Raw genomic sequence first — 20779 nt, 5'->3', positions numbered from 1 at the left:
GCACAGGGTGGAATCCAAGGAAACTAGGTTAAGAAGCCCTCAAATCAAGATTGAGCTTTTGCTTGAGTATTTGATTTTTTTCTGATTGGCTATTGAACAAAAGATTAATTTTATTCAAGAAAAAAATCATTTTGAAAAAAGTTCATAGTCCAGCATCCCAAGAAATCCTATCTGTAATTTGCTTTGAAATTCTAAAACACTGAAAAGATATCTTCTAGATTCCTGGGTTACAATCCATACATATTAAGAAAAATAGTATAATAATCTACATCTCAAAGGCAGGCATAAAACCAGAAAATGCTATACATTCCAGGTTCCCTGGATTGATGTCACATAGAGAAACACTAAAGAAGTCTAAGTGTCCTTCTAACAGTGGATCAGATATCTCTTCTCTTTGTTCTTTTTCCCTGGGTGAAATTATTTGATTGAATTAGGAATTCAGAGGAACATTTTCCGCTTGTATGTTAGAAATAGTATGTCCATTCGTTATTTCTCTTTTTATTTAACAAATACTTACTAACCATCTTAGGTACTATGTTAGCTGCCGAGGCCATAAGGATAAAGATGATTTGGTCTCTGTCCCCAAGTGGCAAATCATAAAGATGATTTGGTCTCTGTCTCCTATAATCTAATAGGAGCTATATCCGGTAAAGAGGCAATTATGTGAACCCTTAAAAGGTACCATCAAGAAAGTCTTCCTGGAAGAAGCATATTTAAATTGCGAGTGAGCCAAGCAGACTTAATCTCTGGAAAGGGGAGTTTGAAGTACAGAACACTGGATGAAAATGTTTAGCCTTAAATCTAGCCTGTGAAACAAGACTATACAAGATAGTGGAGAGGAAAACAGATGTGGGTACAATCAAGGTGCTTTAATCATGGGCTAATATTTGGCCACTTGGATTTAAAACTTGTGATTGTCATAAGATTGGCTCAGTATGTAGGACAGATGATAGCACAGAGTAGACATCCAGTATATCTTTGTTGAACTAATATAAGAAGGAATAAAGAAAAGAGATTTATTTTCTGGATAGTTTATTTCCAAGCAGTTTTGGGTAGTGTGCCATCATGGGAAAATTACCAACTCTTCTGGATTGTCTTCCTTGTAAAACTTTATTATTTTGCTTAAAATATTATAAGCTCCATGATTCAGATTGTAAGTATTAATTTAGATTCTGATGCCAAGGATAAGTTATATCTAAATTTTCAACAGCCCTGGGTTATCCACTCTGTTCTTTGGACCTCCTACCTCCATCAATGAGTATAATTAGAAGGTGATACTGAGAGTCATCTGTATGATTAAAAAGTCTTTGAGAGGAACAAGCTTTCATTCTAAAAATACTCAAAATATCAAACCGTAACATCTTTCAGGATGATCATGAAAGCAATACTGTCTACTGGAGTAAAGTTCGGTACTCAGGACTATCTATAATTGGTTTATTGCTTAGCCTCAAGGAAATTATCTATGGTTTTGAGAAAACCTTACTCTTTTCTAGCAGTGTATTTTTTCTTCTACCCTTCTACTTAGTGATTTAAGAATTTATAGTCCTCAGAGCTATGTATATTCCACAGTTGGAGTCTCTCATTGCCTTATCTTCCACTGGAATCCTTATGGAAAAATTATGAAGGTGTTTAAGCTTTATTAATTTGTTTGAAAGCCAAGATCTTTCTAAGCAGGTAGCACTATCATTTCACAGTTTATTTTTCTTACTCTTTGGATTAGAAAATTATCTCTTTGAAATAACTTTAGTAGGTAAAAGACCCCCACGGAATGAGAACAACACTGAATGATGTTTCTGTACTCTCTATAAAGATACTTGGCTTATTGCACATCTTGTAATATGAAGTAGGTCCGGACATAGTGCAGGCCTTGATTCTCATGTCATTTTGCCCAGTGCAAAGCCTTTCCCCATTGGCTGCCTTCTGGTTTAAAGGCTCATTATGGGGAGAGTATTTATAGCTGATGCCCTGACTAAGGAATAAAGAGCAGAGCAGAATATACTACTCAACTCTTACACTGAGACCCAGAAGTATATAATCTTCCACTTTTCTTAACCTCAATGTCCTCATTGGGGAATTCTGGGAAAGAAAACAAGTCTTTGAGTCTTTGTTCTACCACTTACCAACTATGTACTCTTAAAATATGTCATTTAATATGTCTTATCATCCCAATTTTACTGAGGCAGATGCTAACGCCTACCTCACAGGGTTGTAAGAATGAATGAGATAAAATAAAGTGTTTCACAAAGTAGTCATGTAAGGTTTTATCAGATAGTCCCCTTTGCTGAGGCAGGAACATGTAAACATGCTTCCAAATGAACAATGAGGGGTTGAAATTATTATACTAGTCCTTTAATTTTCTAGCACACACATACCCAACATTATGTTTATTCTTTCATTCAACAAATATGTATTAACTGTGCATTTTTAACTTTTAATTACTGGGAATAGTTTGGCACTTACATCACATAGACCACATTCTTGGGGACCAATAGATACAGAGTGAGCTAAGCATTATCATGACATCAAGGGTCAATCTGTCCATCATTTTCATTAATTTAAGTCTTTCAAACCACGCATTGAGCCCAAATTCTGAATTAACTGAACTGCCAGAACTGTATGCCATCCCAAGAATGCTTCATAGAGTAGCACTGTTCTGTAAAAATAACTTTGTCTTATATTTTAAAAAAAACCTGAAAGATCCTGGAATGCCATTTCTTTCCAAAAGAGTAGCCATATTTGAATTTTCTTAGCAGCTTGCTGAGAGAGTGCAAAGCTAACAAGAATCAAAACAGACTCTTTACATAGTTTGTTTGGGTCTAGAGGAAATCTGTCCATGAGCTTTTGTGAAGGGGCCAACATGTCAGCATATGCCTGACTACAGTGAGTTTATCTTTCAATTGATTTAGTCCATTCTGGGGAATCAAGATGATGCAAGAGTGTGGCATGTAACCAAGCTCTTTCTTTTTTCATTGACAGAGGTGCTAGAAATGTCCATATTCTTATAGATCACTTGATCAGACATAACAGAGTCACAGACCATGTTTAATTTCCTATTACAGTTATTTTGTTTTTGCTTTAAAATTTTATTAATGTATGGTATAATTTTTGCAACAGTAATGGCTGTCAATAGCAAAGAGACGGGGTGGATCCATGACTCTGCTGCCTTGGGGTTTACACGCAATTTCCTGGAACATATGTTCTATTAATGGAGTTTGAAACAAGGCTTTCACCTTCTAGAAATGCTTGAAATTGAGCTACAATGGTGGATATATTTTTGAGGTATTCTCACAAAAAACTCAATCTTGGATATTCCAAGAAAATGTTGTCCTCTATTCAACTTTTCTATTTCTTTGAAGTCTGCTGGAATACATGCATACCAAGGGTATGAACTGAGGCTAAATTGAGACTATCCAGCTGAGTAGAGGTCACCTCAGGCTTCTTTTTCTCCAGGTTATTTGCACAATTTCTCTGGGTTATTTTCTTAAGCCACAGACCTCTAGAGAACAAGACAGCAGGTGCCAAAGAGGTACAGCCCACACCTGACTAGAGAGTGGCTGTGCCCAGCAGCTTGTTGTGGGGACTTCCCTGGTGGCACGGTGGTTAAGAATCCACCTGCCAGTGCAGGAGACATGGGTTCAATCCCTGGTCTGGGAAGATCTCACATGCCATGGAGCAACTAAGCCCGTGGGCCACAACTACTGAGCCCATGTGCCATAACTACTGAAGCCCAAGCGCCTAGAGCCCGTGCTCTGCAGCCAAAAAAAAAAAAAAAAAGAGAAGCATGTGACACACTGCTGACACCACCAAAACACATGGGGTTAGGGGAAAGGTGGAGGGAGCTGTGGCCTCACAGAAACAATAGAGACATGATAAGGTACTGAAATGCCCATGCAATGTAGTATAAATGCCAATCTTATTCTTATCCACAGGCTGGTGAAACCTGGTGACATATGGTTATACATAAAATCAACAAATATTACTTGAGAACCTAAGATGCCCAAGGTGTACACACACACACACACACACACACACACACACATGCAGTTAAGTATAGAAGACATTTATATAACAAGGTTTACTGATAGAATAAGAATTTTTAAATGAGGGGGATTAAGGGTCTAACAAATTTGTGCATGCTAATCTTGTTTCTGGTTAAACATCTGCTGAATGATGTTAGGTCTCTGAATAAAACATTAAAAACCCAAGTTTTAATTCTGGCTTTTCTTAACTTTGCTTAAATATTCATTTGCTTTCTATTCATATTTGGAACATTCTTTAGCTATGGAGTAAAATAACTCTGGAAGATGGAAGCTGAAGAGAGCTTGACCAGCCTGACCCTGATTATTAGGAAACAAAACCTATGCCAAGTCTATTGCTATCAACATGGTTCCCTCTTCCATTCCCCTCTGTTGTCTCCAAACAAAATACTATGCCTGGTCATCAAGATCAAGGAAGTCAATTATCAAGTGGCAGAACCTTAATGACTTTTTTCCCTTTAGCTCCTGGAAACCCTGGACTCTCTACCACGTCCTCTGCTTACTTGCTCCCAAAGGTTCTCCTCCCACATCTTCTTTATCCCTAAGTCACAGTGGCTATCAGCTTTGCCTGAGATGCAGCCCTCACTAACTTCTCTCTGTTTTCTCCATCCATAGTCTTTTCTCTCTCTGATACTCAAGTAAGTAGAGCCTTGTGCCAAAGTTATGAGGTACAAAGCAACATAATGTGTTCAAGACCCCTAAGAAGCTGAATGTTGCTGGTGCGTGGCCATACAGAGATTTACACAGGATGAGTTGGAGAAATAGGGTTTAGTTAGATAAAATCTTATAGCTCAGTGGTGAAAATTTTGAATTTTTATCCCAAGCACAGTACAATGTCAATATAAAATGGAAGGCATAAACAATATATGCTGAACATTCATGAAGGAAAGAGATAATTATGAGTGGTGTTAGGGAAGATTTTGCAGAGAAAAGAGCCTTTGAGAGTGGGCAAAACATGCATTGTCCAAAAGGAGGTGGGGGTCTCATGGATGTAAAAGTCATGTCTGGGTGATGATAAGTCGGTACTTCTGGCTGGAAAGATGTGTTTGGGGGAAGTAGTAAAAGATAGGTGTGGAAAACCAGAGTGGAGTCATCCTATGAAAGGCTTTAAGCTTAGACTGATGAATTTGTGCTTTATTCTTCAGAACCAGCCTGCTCCCGTGCCTTTTACTTATTTGTCTCCCAGAATCAGCTTTGGGTCCTATTTTCTGTCTTTACTCATCAACATCATGGTGAAGGGGTACCTACATCTGTTCTAAGTCTTTGTCAGTTGCTTCATGAGGTGGATGGTCTATTTCTGCTTCCAGACTTTTTCAGGTCCCCTTGAGGTTTTCATCTCCTATCCCTGGGTATTTATTGCCAGTGCAGCAACAAATACCATGTGGCAGATGAGTTTAGAGAATGAGTTTTAATAGATTTATTCACCAAGGAGCCATCCTAGCATATTATCTAATGTCTTTTTCAATAGGTAGCATTTTCTGATCATAAGATACAGTGGCTAAGAGGAAGGTTAACACAATTTAGATTGGGATTAGGTCAAACTGTTTTTATCAGTTGTCCTTGGATTTTTTATTAATTTGTTTTCCTTCCCCGCAATGATTTCATTATTGGATCCATCCTTTTGCATGAACCATGAGACAAAGAAGGTTAAGATATTAGATGCGTCCCATCTTTGAAACTGGGGCTTGTTACCCTGCTCTATATTCCCATACAGATCTAAAACACATATCATTAGCACCAGCCCCCAAATGTTCTAGTCTGCCTCTTCAACCATGACCAAAGCAATTTAAGAGTTCTTCTTCCTTATACATCAGCCAGAGCCAGAATCTCCTCTTGTTTATCCTCATTATTAACTTTAACCAAATAACTCCTAACTCCTATATCAAAATGACAGGCTGTGTCTTCCTACGAGTATTGTATGTTCACTATGCAAACCAGCCACAATGTTTCTTTGCATTGCACAGCAACAAACTGCTCTGGGTCTTTAACCAAACTGCATACCAATGGTTACCAGCCAAGGGGAACCAACCAAAACTGGGCTGAATCAGTATAAATTCATCTTCCACTTGAAAAAATAAAATCCCTGAATGCTTTCCCTAGAGATGATAAACCCATGAAAGTTCTACATGCACAATAGTTGTTGACGTATTTAATACCCAGGATTAGATTTTTTCCAGCTGTAGGCAGCCATATGGCCTAAGTATAATGTCAGCCTCTCACTTTGCATTTTGAAGTCTACAATTACAAAAAAAAAATTACTTAATTAAGATGCATTCTAACTTGGTCTGAAAGACACTGAACTCTCACTGGTGTGACAGAACACATTCCTCTCCAGCTGGAATGGAATTTTTGCTGGTAACCAGGCACAGGGATTTCAAGACTTATAGCTATGAGTCTTGAGAACAAAGTATGTGCCTGCTCATTTTTTCAGACAAGCCCACGCTTTGGCCGTTCCTTCATTAACGGGTTCAGTTGGAAGTGGACCTAAAGAAGACCAAGGGGAAAAAAGAGAATGGGAGAAGAGGAGTATTATACTTAAAAATCAAACCTGTGCTTCTTTAAAACTGAGAATATCGTCTTTGGGAAAAGATGAAAACTTATTCTTTTCTTTTTTAAAGCTTAGACTCTTTCTTCTTTTCAGAGTTCAGTAAGATACCCACTAGTTTCTTCTAAAGCCTTTGAGAACTTCGTCTCAAACACACCACTGAAGAACTAAGTACTCTCCTTAAACATTATAATACTGTTTTAAAAACTAAGAAAAGTATGCCTTTATTTGAGACTAGTATTTTTAAAGCAGATCAAAAGATTGGCCTAGAGCCCTGACAACTCACCTCTGTCACTGCTCAGAGAAGATCTTTACCTCATTTCATATTCATTATGAGAATTTTGCCTTTTTCATTTAAGAAGTTTTTGGTGGAATGCATGCTGACTTTCAGTTAAAAGGGAAGAAAAAAAAAAAGGATGTCAAAACAGTCACATAGTCCTTCCTTTGTCGTTTTCATAGTTGCTGAAAAAGGGATCATACACGTACTTTTATTTTTGTGTCCCCCATACTCATAATCTATGGAAGTTTATATAACATTTTACAGAGTTCAAGAGTTAATCCCTTCTCAGTATCTGGATTCTACTGAGGAGGACATAAGAAGACGGAAATCAAAGGACAGAAATGAAAAGACTTAACTGCAAAAGGTTGAATTTATAAACATTAGCTTAAAGACGTACATGCAACTATGTATTCGGAACGAAAATCGTAGCCGCATTTTGAGACATTTGATGTAGCCAAATTTCTCACCCAAAATTTGTCAGAGTGTCTCCCAGAAAAATTTCTAATTAGTTGCTCATCCAGGCAAATATTTATAAGTGTCTAGACAAAACCTCTAGAGAGAGCAAAATGATGCTTTTTCTTACCAAAAGCAAAGAAATTTTAGTCTCACCTTTGCCAAACTCCCGTCTTTCTAACTCTTATGTGTCTTTCCATTCTGGATTCTACCAGAATGTTTGAGAAGTACATCCTGGTTTGATTCTGAAGTCTTGTTTGTTTGGTTTTTAATTTTTTGTGAGTGTGAGAGTGGAAATGAAGTAAATTGGTTTAATACTTTTCTGTCCCCAGCAAAGACAGAACCCACACGGGAAGAGTGGGCTGAGGCTAACATGAACTGCCACAGAAATCTGCTCTTGATTTAATCTTAACACATAAAATGCCAGGATATATTTGACATGAAGATGGCTTGTGCATCTGGACAGCTAAAGTAGTGTGTAATACTGTTCTTTCACAATGTCTTACATTCTATTTTATCTTACAGAGTACCTCTGCAGAATAGATTACTGACACCAAAGTACAGAAAGCCAAAGTATTACAGCCTCCAAGAAGCAAAACCAGCAGAGAGAAAATGCCCTTGCTCTTGTCACAGTACATTTTTAGAACTAAGCAGCTGATTTTATTTTTTAATGAAAAAATCTGTGAGTAAATTTTAATTGTGCTGTGAGGGAAAAAAATCCATTTGCAATTGCATCCAATTACAACTCATTTGTGATTAAGATTTGGTATTTAATATTGATGGGTTTATATTGTTTTCTTATTGCTGTCTATGGAGAATTCAGTATGAACAATATATTGAACACAAAATACATGAATGCCTATTGTTTCTTTACTCTATAAATATTGGATTGGATTTATACTGTAAATATAAAAGAATCATTAGTTAAGAGTTTTTTAAAAAAAATGAATATGCATAAATGAAAAGCACCAGAGTTCCTGTCTAACAAAACTCCCTAAGAAGACATTATGTAGCGTTTAATCTAGAGACTGCAAAGGAAAAATTGGGTTACCTTCAGATAATAAACCTCTCCAATTCCAAAATTTCCTCTTGGCAAAACATGTAAAGAAAGATAATTTTCTATGTGATTTGTCAGAAATTAGACATGACAACAGATGTTTGATTTAATAGCTAAGCAGTTCACTGTTCAGCTTTGAACTATAGCATGGACAGATAAAAGTTTGTTGTCTCAGTCCTTACTGCATCTTTTTCACTCCAAGTTAATGGTCTCACAGGATGGGAGAATCTACCTTTGGCTTTAGAAGTTGCACTTAGTTTGTATAAAGGAGAGAAAATAAAGCAAAATCTCCAAGAGGCACAAGCACAATGGATAACAAAAGGGGATAATTAGGTAAATTACAGTCTAACTATATAAGCAAAAGCATAACGACATGAATATATCCAAACTATGCTAAAAACATTTAAAAATTAATAGGAACACATTTATATTGTATTTTCAACTGATAAAAGGTAGAATGGTACAATCATAAACAGGTTGAAAGATACATAGTGTACTGAAAAGAAATGTACCAAAAATTTTAACAATTTTTTAATCTAGTTTGGGAATTGTAATTTTCTTCTTTATACTTTTGAAATTTCCCAATTTGTATAATGGGTATGTATTATCTTTAAAACTGAGAAAATACACAGTGTTATGAGAATAAATGTAAATTAATACTTTCCTCAGTGCAAAATAAGCTGTCATCAAAATCTGAGGGGAAAAAAAATGGCTTCCACGTGCCCATTTATTATAACCTATTTCTTTGCAAATCTAAAAGACAGTGAAAGCCAAAGGGAGAGAATCATGCTAATTAAGATCTTGCTCCAACAAAGCTGAAGCCATAGATATTGCATTCCCTCAGTCCAACACCAGTGTGTTTTCCTGGCCAAGGCTCATTCCATAGGAATTGCTTCACTCCACTCAAATGTTCTCAGCCAATCCCCAGTGTCCATGATTCAACTGAGAGAAATGGCTTTTTCCAGTTTCTTCGCAATAACCCCCACCACTTAGGCCTTCAAATCAGATCATTCACTCTTGGGAACAATCTTCCCATAATGTTTTGGCATTTAAGACATATTAGAATGAATGGATTTACAAATCTAAACTGAAGTCCCAACATTGAACCTCCTTAGGGTACATTGCACAAAACATGACAGTTTTTCAAGCCTCATTAAAATATTTTTTTCATTCTATTAACAGTGTTGGAGCAGAGAAGTTGTTTTTATGTGACTATTTCTTAGACCAGGCATAGGAACTGGGTTCTCACCTGGCTGATGGTGGTGGGGAGGAGGATAGATTGTGCCTTAAAAAACTGGGGACATATGGGACAGAATGGGATAGGCTTGTGTGAAGAAAACTAATGTTTCCTATTCAGATATTGGGGGAACTTAATATCAGTACTGGGAAGAGCCTAAGGTAGAATGTGAGTTCAGGGGCAGCAGTTTCAAGAGACCAGAACAAGATAAAGTTGAGATTAATGAAAAAAAATATTTCATAGAGGAAATAGTGCTAGCAAAGCAGCATTACTGGGTCGTAATTTCAAAGGATCTGGTGTGCTGGGCCTTATTTATGAGATAGCAAGAGCGAGAAGCCAGACAAGATTAAAGGGTTGGAGGGTACAATGTGCAGTATATGCACCATTTACAAAAGTCCTCAGTAGGGCTTCCCTGGTGGAGCAGTGGTTGAGAGTCCGCCTGCCGATGCAGGGGACACGGGTTCGTGCCCCGGTCCGGGAAGATCCCACATGCTGCGAAGCGGCTGGGCCTGTGAGCCATGGCCGCTGAGCCTGCGCGTCCAGAGCCTGTGCTCTGCAACGGGAGAGGCCACAACAGTGAGAGCCCGCGTACCGCAAAAAAAAAAAAAATCCTCAGTAGCTTGTACCTTAAATATACTCATTTCTAAATATAATATATGCTTCAAAATTTATCCAAGTTTCTCATTTAAGTGTCAAAGGAAAAGATTAATGATTCAACTTTATCTAGGCTACTTGGCTACTAATTCAATACACTACCAAGTAAGCAATACTAAGTCTCATAGAAAGATCAACACAAGCATAAAAAATTATTTTATTTGGTAAATATTAACTCATCAATTTCTATACCTTACAAGATTGTAATGCATTGCCATCAGTGAATCCTTCCATATAGGAGGATTAATATCAATATACAAAAAATAAGACATGATAATAAGGCAATTAATTTTTTGACCATCCAAGGTCCCAAAGACAATATTTATAATGAAACAGAAATAAGCAGTATTTTACTTGTTCATTTGTCTCTCATTTTTTGAAAATCTATAATATCTATAACTTGATGTTAATGTATAATAGAAGATTGCAAAGGAAATGAAACATAGCTCTTGCCTTTAAGAAACTTGAAATTTAAAGGACAAGAAATAAATGAAATATTTTAATAATGAACATAGTAATGGCCAGACTAGTCCCTTCAGTTGAAATGGCCTCACCACCATCATTCCTTCCTCCTTCACTGTCTGATGAAACACACCCCTTCACCTCCACTCCGGCCAAATGCCAGGTACACCATGCAAAAGGGAGCATCCAGGAAGTAGACTCAACCCTTGCTAGCTTTGTTATCACTCTAGAATCCCTACCTGCTTCTTATAAAGTACAAAGGAGTAGCTCTACTAGCTACTTGAATCCTTGAATGAGAAGTCCTTGAATGAGAATAATGATTACCCACATTTATTGGAAGATCTACTATATGCCCAGCCTGTGCTAAGTATGCAACGTGCATTGCACTATGAGTATTTCCTGAACTAAGGACCCAGTTCTGTGACAGAACAATTGGCTGATGAAGAGGCAGGTTAATATTGGCTATGAGACATTTTGATCTGTGAGATGCAATCTGCTGTCAAAGGTACTGTTAGAAAGTGTGTGGATCAGATATTCACCTGTCCTAAGGCTTGTCAAAGAAGTCCCTCCAGGTTCTGTGGGTCTATGAAAGAGGGAAACACATTCTATTTAGAGGAACTGTGTCTACAGAAATATTTCAAAATAGTGAGGTAGTGAGTCACAAAGTATGAAGTAGAGGGAAAGAGGCAGAAAAAACCCTCACATCTAAAACATTTTTTAGGGGGAGAAACACATCTCTGTCTGGTGGGGTTCATTCATATTCAACACCTTTATATCTTTCATCATTCTTTATATTTTCTTCATGTTTGAATTCTAATTAACTGCTACTTAATTCCTTTTGTTTATTTGCCTGAGAAATATAAAAATGTGTTGATAAGCACATGAAAACAGTTTTCAAAAGCTGAAGTCCACTTTTCATTCATTTGTGTGTGCTTGTCTCCAACCCAAGGGCTGGGAGTAATAGAAACTGTGGTTTGACAAAATTGGACAGCTGCCTTTATCCCAGGGCTGTACAGGCGACAGTCTGGCTATGGATTCAGTGCCTTTTAGACTTAGAGCTACTTGGCCAGGAATAATAGAAAAATTGTATAATATTTGTGATTTGATATTCCCCACTACCATGTAGAGTTAAAACAAATCTATGCATATTAATTAAAATATGAGAGCGCTCATTTTTCAAAGGATTTGTATCCCAAATGATTCCAGTAACTGTGAGACTTATGACTATGTCCTCATTGTGTTGCCTTGGATTACGGTAAACCAGCAATCACAAATGGCGGGGCTTAGATCTAGGTCATGTCTGGACCACAGGTGTATTCGGGGGTGAGAACAAGTGTTTAAAAAATAAAGAAATATACATAAGAGGACAGATTTCTGACTTCTGTTGGACATTCTTAGTGGACAACAATCAGCTGTTGCCGAGTAGCACTCAGTCCCTTTAGACAGGGAGTGTGATTTCCACTTTGCCATGAGCCCCCACTGAACTGAACCATGCCCTTTTCACTTTTAATTTAAATTATCTCCTTTTCTCTATCTGTATTTGAGTTTACGATTCTAAGTGTAGACTCTGATATGAAATTCATGAAATACATGAAATTCATGGTTTTTGAAAGTGGTAAACACCTTGAAAAATAAATAATATTGTACCTGTAGCATATGTGTGAGAAAGGAATAATAGCGCTAACTTGCAAATGAATACTTAATTAAAAAAATAAAACCTGGAATATTCTGGATCTTGGTTTGACAAATCATGTGAGTAAACTCCATTGTCTGCTGCTATGAATTGATACATTGTATTTTTCTTCGTTTGCATGTTGAAATCATAATGCCCTAGGCATATTTGAATTGTGTATACTATAAAACTGATGGGCCCTCAGTTTTATAGTCACTACATTTAGAGGCTGATATTTGATTATTACATTTCTATAGCTTTCATCTATTCTGCCTTGAACTGTGCTGAAGAACTTCAGAGGACTGTCCTTCAAAGCAAGCTGCAGTTTGCATTGTTTCCATTAGATGGCGCAGAAGATTTTTAAGGTCCCAAACAAAGAGAAGCATTGGCGAATTCTGTGTGCCATCAGCTATGTGTAAACAATTTCAATCCCACCACACCTAATTTAAAGTATTTCCAGGGAGGAGTTATTTCGTAATTCATGTACCATTTTTCCCTAAATACTTTAATAAGATATGAGACCATTTCCTTTGCAACTGAAGTCTGTTTTTCCTTGGTTATAGCCCTATTCCTTATCAAACTTGAGAAAAATTATACCAAGTATTGCAAAAGATATGGGGGAGAAAAAAGGACACTTTTACACAACAGGGAGCAAGGGCCAAAGCTAAAGCCCATAAGATACTAACCAAAATTTCTAAAAACTTTGCAGATGTATATAATTACCAGAGTTTGCTGTTAGACCATTTACAGTCATTTTTGTCCAATTGCCCTTTGAGTCTTCCCATTCCCACTTGACACTACTTTTTTCCTTTTGATAATTTAGGACAGAAAATGGTTTTCAATACTTTGGATAAACTTGAACTTAGTCACATCTAAGTTCTTATATTATTCCAAGTGCCAATCATTCTGACCATTACACTTCCTCATTTGTGACTTCCAGGGTTTCTTGGGGTTCTTGGAGGATTTGGGCATTGCTTTATTTTAGATTCCAGGGTAAAGTGTCCCACACTAATTTTATTGGAAATTTAACTGACCACTGCACTTGATTATGATCCATATGTGGAGAAAGAGTTTAGCCTGAACCATTAAGATGCCTGATGACCTGGCTTGGATTTCTTCCCTTCACATGTGTTGAAAGACTTTGAGAAGTCCCACAAGACATCGTGCACTGGCCAACATGCAAGCCCAATATTTTACATAAACAGGAAGAACATTTTTTCTACCAGATTAGAGCGCTCAGCATACTTGAACCAAAATCTGTTGAGCCAGGAATAGAAGTACACAATATTTGTAAATTGCCCTTACTGTCTAATGCCCCGTAATTATCCCAATCTCTTCCTCAAGTGGCTCATTTCCATTATTCTCTTCTATACAGCTGACTAAACATTGATTCTTCAAAGTCAGGCTCATCTTGGAAAATCATAGCTTAAACTTACCATAGAGCCATGGTGATAGTGCTGAACACTGGACTGCCTCAACCATCTCTCCATGGAGATGTGAACATAGAAAGCAAAAGAGGTCATGAGTAACTAATGGCAGAGGGGCCACATTTAATTCTAGGTCTTTTCCATCCTCCTTGAGGTAGCTTTTTGGTGATGAAGAGTGTGAAGTTACTGTTTCTATAACATGTAATCCCATCTCAACAGAAATGAAATGGCTCTAAGGTGAATTGAGGACTCAAGGTAAAATTTGCACACCCTGAAAAACAGTACAGTGAACAATGAGTCATTGTTTCAGAGGATGTCTTGGAAACAGAACAATTAGAAATAGGAGGATTGCAAGCTTGGCTCACTTAAAATTGGAAAAGCAGAGGGAGCGAACTCTATGAAGCCTTTATTAGTGCAAACCTGTGGATGTTAGGTTTCTTATGATGGTGCTGATGGCAGATTTCACTTAGTACAGTTAGCATAGCTGACCAATTTGAAAGAACTAAAACATAAAGCTTAAAGAAATAAAAGTAGGATTAGGAGAATCTTAGGACATTCTTCCTAAGCACTAGACAGGGCATCAGAAGATCTAAGTTCAGTCCTTATTCTTACTTATACTGAGTTAAAATTCATCTCACTAAAGCTTCTTTTTATTGATTCTGTTTTTAGTCACATATACAGATGTAAGAATAAGCACAAAGTTTGGGTTTCTTGCCATTTAGGAAGCAATCAGCATTTTTTGTTGTGTTATTTTTCATTCCTTCAGATCCATAACACACACACACACACACACACACACACGCACGCACACACACCTTTAAATCCTAAGTTTGTGTAGCATGGGTATTCTGGGTTCACCTTTCTAAAATTATTTTCTCTTTTATTTTTTGCATTTCATAAATACTTGATCATTGTAATTGCATACTCTAGAGCACACACACTTGTTCCAGTCTGAATAACACACGTTCACTTCCAAATAATAAAAGCTGTGAACCTGTCAATATGACAGTAGTACTAATATCAATCCAATAAAAAAGATAATATTTCAAAAAATAAAAATACTTTTAAAGAAATGAGGAAGAAGCAAAAGCCAGGAATACCAATATAATAAGATAAGAAAGGGAAAGTTTGAAATTTAATGATCATTTGGTTTTAGAATCAAACATTCTAATATTTACTTTTAATCATTTAGTTATTTTTTATTCAAATGTGAAAAGAAGGCATTTGGTTGGATCAAAATCAGATATCCCTCTATATCTTCTACTCTAAATTCTTTTGCAGATTCTGCTCTTTTTCAATTCTGAGTAGAGAAAATAATTGTGGAGGGAGAATTTTGGGAGAGAAGCTAAACTTTATCTTGAATGGTGAAAGTTTTTCTTGGATGTCAAAGGCACTATTATCAACCCAGTTTGAGTTTGATTTATGCTATAGATTGTCTTGTCCAATACTGGCGATAAGTTCAGACTGATGGTGCCATTACTTCTGATCTCAGTTGTGAGCCTAGTGGAAAGGTGAAAAGGAGCTAAACAAAAGCTCAGATTCTCAGGGAAGAGCAAAGTTAACTGGTCCATATAAGGACTGAAAAACCTGACCCTGGAATTAATGACAACATCAGTTTTTCTTTTACTATATTAAAGAGAATCTCTCTGTGTCCTGAGAAACACCTGTGTCATATGAGTTATAAATGGGTGTTCTGGAAGACAGTAAAAGATTCCATGAGTTCAGAAATCTCTGGATACATTATATCTCTCTTTGAAATTCACATTCAATTCTACATTAACACAGTAAGTATCCTAAGAAAAGCTGCTCCAAAGAATCCTGGTTTAGAGAGTGTTTCCAGACTTAATTGGCCAATATCAATATCTAACTGGATATTTGAGCACACTAGCTTGAAGGAGAAGTATTAACAGAAGATGTTAAAATGATAGTATTGAAAGTTAATAATATAAAGAATGGTTTTCAACGCCCCCAGTTGTAAACTGGTTCTAAGGAAAAGTCTACTTTCCTTCCACCAGTTCTAATCTTCCATTTGGCATTACATAGAAGAGCATAAGCAATTACCACAAAATAAGGAAAACAGATATGGCTGTCTTTGCAGGTCCCTGACAAATGATTTCAGATGAAAAAAAACAGCCACAGATCAATTTGTTGTCATAGGCTAAAGTATGAAAAATGATTTTATTATAAAAACTGAAATTTGTGTCTAACTTCTTAAATACTCCTATTTCCATACTTTTATATTTCTTCCTGTGGGTTTCCACCATTATACCCATTATTAAACTTTCTTCATGGGAAAGGAAGTTTTAACTGCCATTAAAATCTTAACGTGAAGAAATCTGTGCTTGTACATTAACCCTTTTACAAATTATTGCAAAATAAAATTTTCTATCCATATTAAAGGAATTTTAGGCAGCCATTAAAACTTAGAGAGGGTCTTAAATTAGAAAATTGTAACATGTATGGGTTTACTACAAATCTTATTTATTTTTATTTTATAATTTCCTCTTATAAACTTATTCCTTATGCTTTTTTAATCTAAAAGAAATAGATTTATCCCATGGTTAAGGATTTTCACGGTGGGGTGTGTACAGTTCGTATATGTAAAAATACATACTCTCATGAAGTAATATTGACAATAAATGAACAAAGTTTTGTAATAAATATATTTTACCACGTGAGAAAACTTGCCTAGACAAGCTTTGGCAGTTCTATTAAAATATGTGTGTGAGTGACACAGATGTCTCAGTTCACCTCACCTGATTACTGCAGGGCAAATTGTCAGGTGGATGTGCAACAGGACACCAAGATTACCTTTTGTTTTTATTTTCAGCTAGCACTAGTATACTCGGAATTTTTCATTCACTGTTTTTGCAAAATCCACTCAGAATGTGAGAGGAAGAAATGTATCAGATGTAAAGATGGATGCAGGACAAATGCAAAGGCAGAGGATTAACCGAATAGCCTGGAACACAAAAGACCACAAATAGAAGTATGGCCCCCAGATGAGAAGTCTGTCCAACAGTTTATTCCCTATAATGATTCACCTTCATCTCTCATCGACTTTCTCTGAATAATCACACGAGAACCATAAAGAAAAAAGTACGCTAGAAACGAGAAGCATGATCAAAGGGAGAAGGCAGGTACTAAAAAGAATGAGCAAAAGAAATGTGTTAGATGCTCACTATCCCACAGCATCGTCTGCTTGGGGAAAGCTGCACTCAGGGAAATTACAACTTGGACTCACACCTGGGAGAAGCAGGGTGGTGAAGGCTAAGTGTAGGCCGAGCTAGTCCTGGGCAACATTGTAAAGTGGGAAATGTGTACTTTTTACTCTTGTCTTTCAATGCAAGAAACAGAAAACCCAATCAAGACAGACTCTATTAACAAAAAGGAACTTTACTGTTCATCTAACTGGAGTTTAGGGCCAGAACATACCTCATTCAGAAGCCAAACGGTGGTCAGGAGGCTATTTCTGTATTTTTGTTGCCTTCACTCCACATCCTTGATGTTGGCTCTCATCTCAGGTATGTTCTCACCTTGTGGTCCCAAGATGGCTGCCAGCAACTGCTGGGGCTGCGTGCTTCCTTGATGGGGTCTGTCAAGGAAGAGAGGAATCTAAGTCCTACCATTCTCAGCAAAATCCTCTGGTTCACTCTGATTGTACCAACTTAGAATACAAACCAGTATCCTTGGATGAGGGCAATATACTGCAATGAGCTGACCGACTTATGTCTGAGTTATATACCTATTCCTAAACCATTTACCATGATCGTAAGAATGGCTTGCTCAGATTATCCTAATGCAATTAAGGTCCACCTCTGGAAATAGGATTGAGTTCAGTCCTACCCAAATGACTAACAGTGAGGGCAAGGTATGTGTGTGTGTGTGTTGGCGGGGGTGGGTGGAACATTGCTAAGGGAAACATAGACTCTGTGCCAGGAAGGATCAGACACAATGTTAGGCAGCAAACCAGGGCTGCCCGTTATAGCACTCCTTTCCTAGATCCTAAGTCCTTGATCCCAGAAGCCCATTTAATGAGACCTTAAATTTAGTTAGCCCCTTGATGAATGTGAATTGACTCAATTCAGAAATAGCTCAGAACTCACTTGAAGGCCTACCTGAAGAAACCTTTTTGAGGGGAGAAAAACTCCTTTGGAAACTTATATGCCTATATATGCATATGTATATATACATCATATATACTTAGGATGTGTTCATCAAAAATGTAGTATATAGTATCTAAAAATAAATAACAAGTTATAACATGATCACTATAAATGTAAAACAATAAATTGGTTAAAATCTGGTTGTACTAGTTCTTTATTGCTGCCTTAACGAGTCACCACAATCTTAGCAGCTTGAAACACCACCCATTTATTAGCACATAGTGTCTACAGGTCAGAATTGCGGCATAGCGCAACTGGATTCTCTGTTTAAGATCTCATCAACATAAAATCAGGGCATCAGCAGGGGTTGTGTTTTTCTTCTGGAGAGCTCAGGATTGCCTTCCAAGCTCATTGGTCGTTGACAGAATCCAGTTCCTTGTGGCTGTAGGATTGAAGTTGCCATTTCCTTGACACGTGGCTTACTTCATCTTGAAGCTAATGGGGTACATTGAATCCATCTTATGCCTTGAATCTCTGTGCTTTCCTCTTCTGCTCTTAAGGGCTCATGTGATTATGTTGCATCCGCTTGGATAATCCAGTATAACCTCGTAATTTAAAGTCAGCTATTTAGTAAACTTAATTATGTTTGCAAACATCCATTTGCCATATAACACAATCACAGGTACGACATCAGAGGGTGAAGATGGGGAGGGGGGCAAAATTCTGTTTCCCACACTGGATGTTTCATTTTCCACACTGGTGGTAAAATTAAGTGAAAGTTGAGGAAGCACACATAGGGAGGAATCTAAGTGTGGGTTCTTCAACTCTCACAGTTTGGTGAATAACATCCTTATATCTATTGACATATGTAGATATATATGTAAATTACAGAAAGATAAAAGGTGCTGAGACTTTTCATTTGTTCTGATTTAGACTTCTAAAAACTCTGTTCTGCAGACTAGGAATCAGTAATAAGGACACCTTTGAAAGAATCTGCCTGCATTTATCTCGTGTTTCTTTTTTGTCAGACAGTACAAAGAAATTAAGGTTTTTCTTCTTTGCTATACATATAATACTCAGAAGTGAAAGCTTAATTAACTTGTCAGAATTGTGGCATCTCTTTTCTTGAACTGCTGTACCCACCTTCCCAAAAGATTTGAAAAAGGAAGAATAAACCTCCCAAACACCTTAGCGGGAGGACTGCACATCCACAGCAATCTTGCCCTCTAATATGGCTTCCTGTCATTACAAGTGGTGTTTTCATCCATCTGGGTGAACATACACTTTCACATTTGTCAAGAAATGTCTGTGGTGCAAGAACACCAACTGTTTCATAAGGTAGGGCCCATCAGGTTGCAAAGAGGAAGCAAAGCAGAGCAGCTAATTACCATGTACCAAATTCATCTTTTTCAGGAAGACAAAAAAAAAAAAAAATTAAAAGAAGCAAAGTAGTTGACAATTCCACTGTTGCCTCTGAGTTAATTTTCACTTTCTCACAGTTGGCTTCTTAGTATTCTACTGTCTCAGAAAATTATGTTCCCAGAAGCACCTCAAATATCAGACCAGATTCTCTCAATGTGTAAGCCTTCCTCTGGGCCTAAATAATTTACCTTTGAAAGCTGCATAAACTCCTTCCAGAGGCTAACAGACTGAGTATAAATTGTTTCTTTAGCTTACTACGGGTAATTCTAAGGACTTGAGTTACTTCTATAATGAAAAAGATTGACAACCTCTTTTTCAATCTTTGACATTCACTTTCTTAAGTCTCCCATTGACCCACAGCAGAACTTAGCTTTTCTAGGAACTGCTTCTCTGATACAACCAGATACCTCCCTGATTATTGCAAAAAGTAGTAATCAGGGGGGTATGGGAGTCCCACAGATTTGATTTTTCCAGTATTTATGTGCCTGTGTTTCTGAATTATTTGGTATGTCACCTGTGCCAGTGGGTTCCATCTTCCCAGGTGAACCACGATGTGCACAGGAACAGAGACCACACTTTATATTAATGATGATTGTCAATTAATGTTATTGGTTTGATCATGTATGGCATCATTAAAAAAGATTAATAATTCCAACATCTCTGCCATATATGAGTCTAGTTCTGATGCTCGCTCTGTCTTTTCAAACTGTGTTTTCTGCCTTTTGATTTGTTTTATAATTTTTCCTGATAGCTGGGCACAATGCACCAGGTAAAGGGAACTGCTGTAGAAAGGTCTTCAATAATGTAGTGGTGAGGTGTGGGGAAGGGGAAGCATTCTGTAGTCCACAAACAGGCTTCAGTCTTTTGGTGACTCTCCACCTCTGGACTGTGAAGTTCACTTGTGCTTCTCAGTCCACTCTGCCCCCCTCTCCCAGATGGGTCAGGATGGCTAGACTTGGCTGAAGTTGGGTATTTCTCTCTCCCTGGGTCACTTAGGCTCTGATAAAACTCCAGCACATTGGGCTCTGGTTAATTCGCTTCTCCTGAGGGCAGGCCTTGTTAAGTAGAACAGACAGAGTATTCTGGAGTATTTCAAAATGGCTCCTTTCCCCTCTCCTCTACAGGAAGCATGAGGGGATTTTTCTCATATTTACTATGAGAACCTGGTCAAGCTTCAGGAGGTAAAATTCACAAAAGTGTGGGAGTCCTCGACGACTGATTCCACCAGGAATCTTTAGCTCTAAGACTTGCCTATTCTGAGCCTCTAGCAATTCCTCAATTATAGTTCAGGTTTTTCCTACTCAGGATACTGGGTCCTGTTCCAGTAGGTTATGATCCTCTATATTCACCTATCTCTCCAAATTGCGGGGTAAGGCGGGAAGTGGTTTGCCCTGTGACCTCACTTCTCTGATATTTCTAAAGAGAAG

Source organism: Delphinus delphis, chromosome 7 (genome assembly GCF_949987515.2).
Source record: "Delphinus delphis chromosome 7, mDelDel1.2, whole genome shotgun sequence".
Classification (NCBI taxonomy): domain Eukaryota; kingdom Metazoa; phylum Chordata; class Mammalia; order Artiodactyla; family Delphinidae; genus Delphinus; species Delphinus delphis.
Note: the sequence above shows the minus strand (reverse complement) of the source record.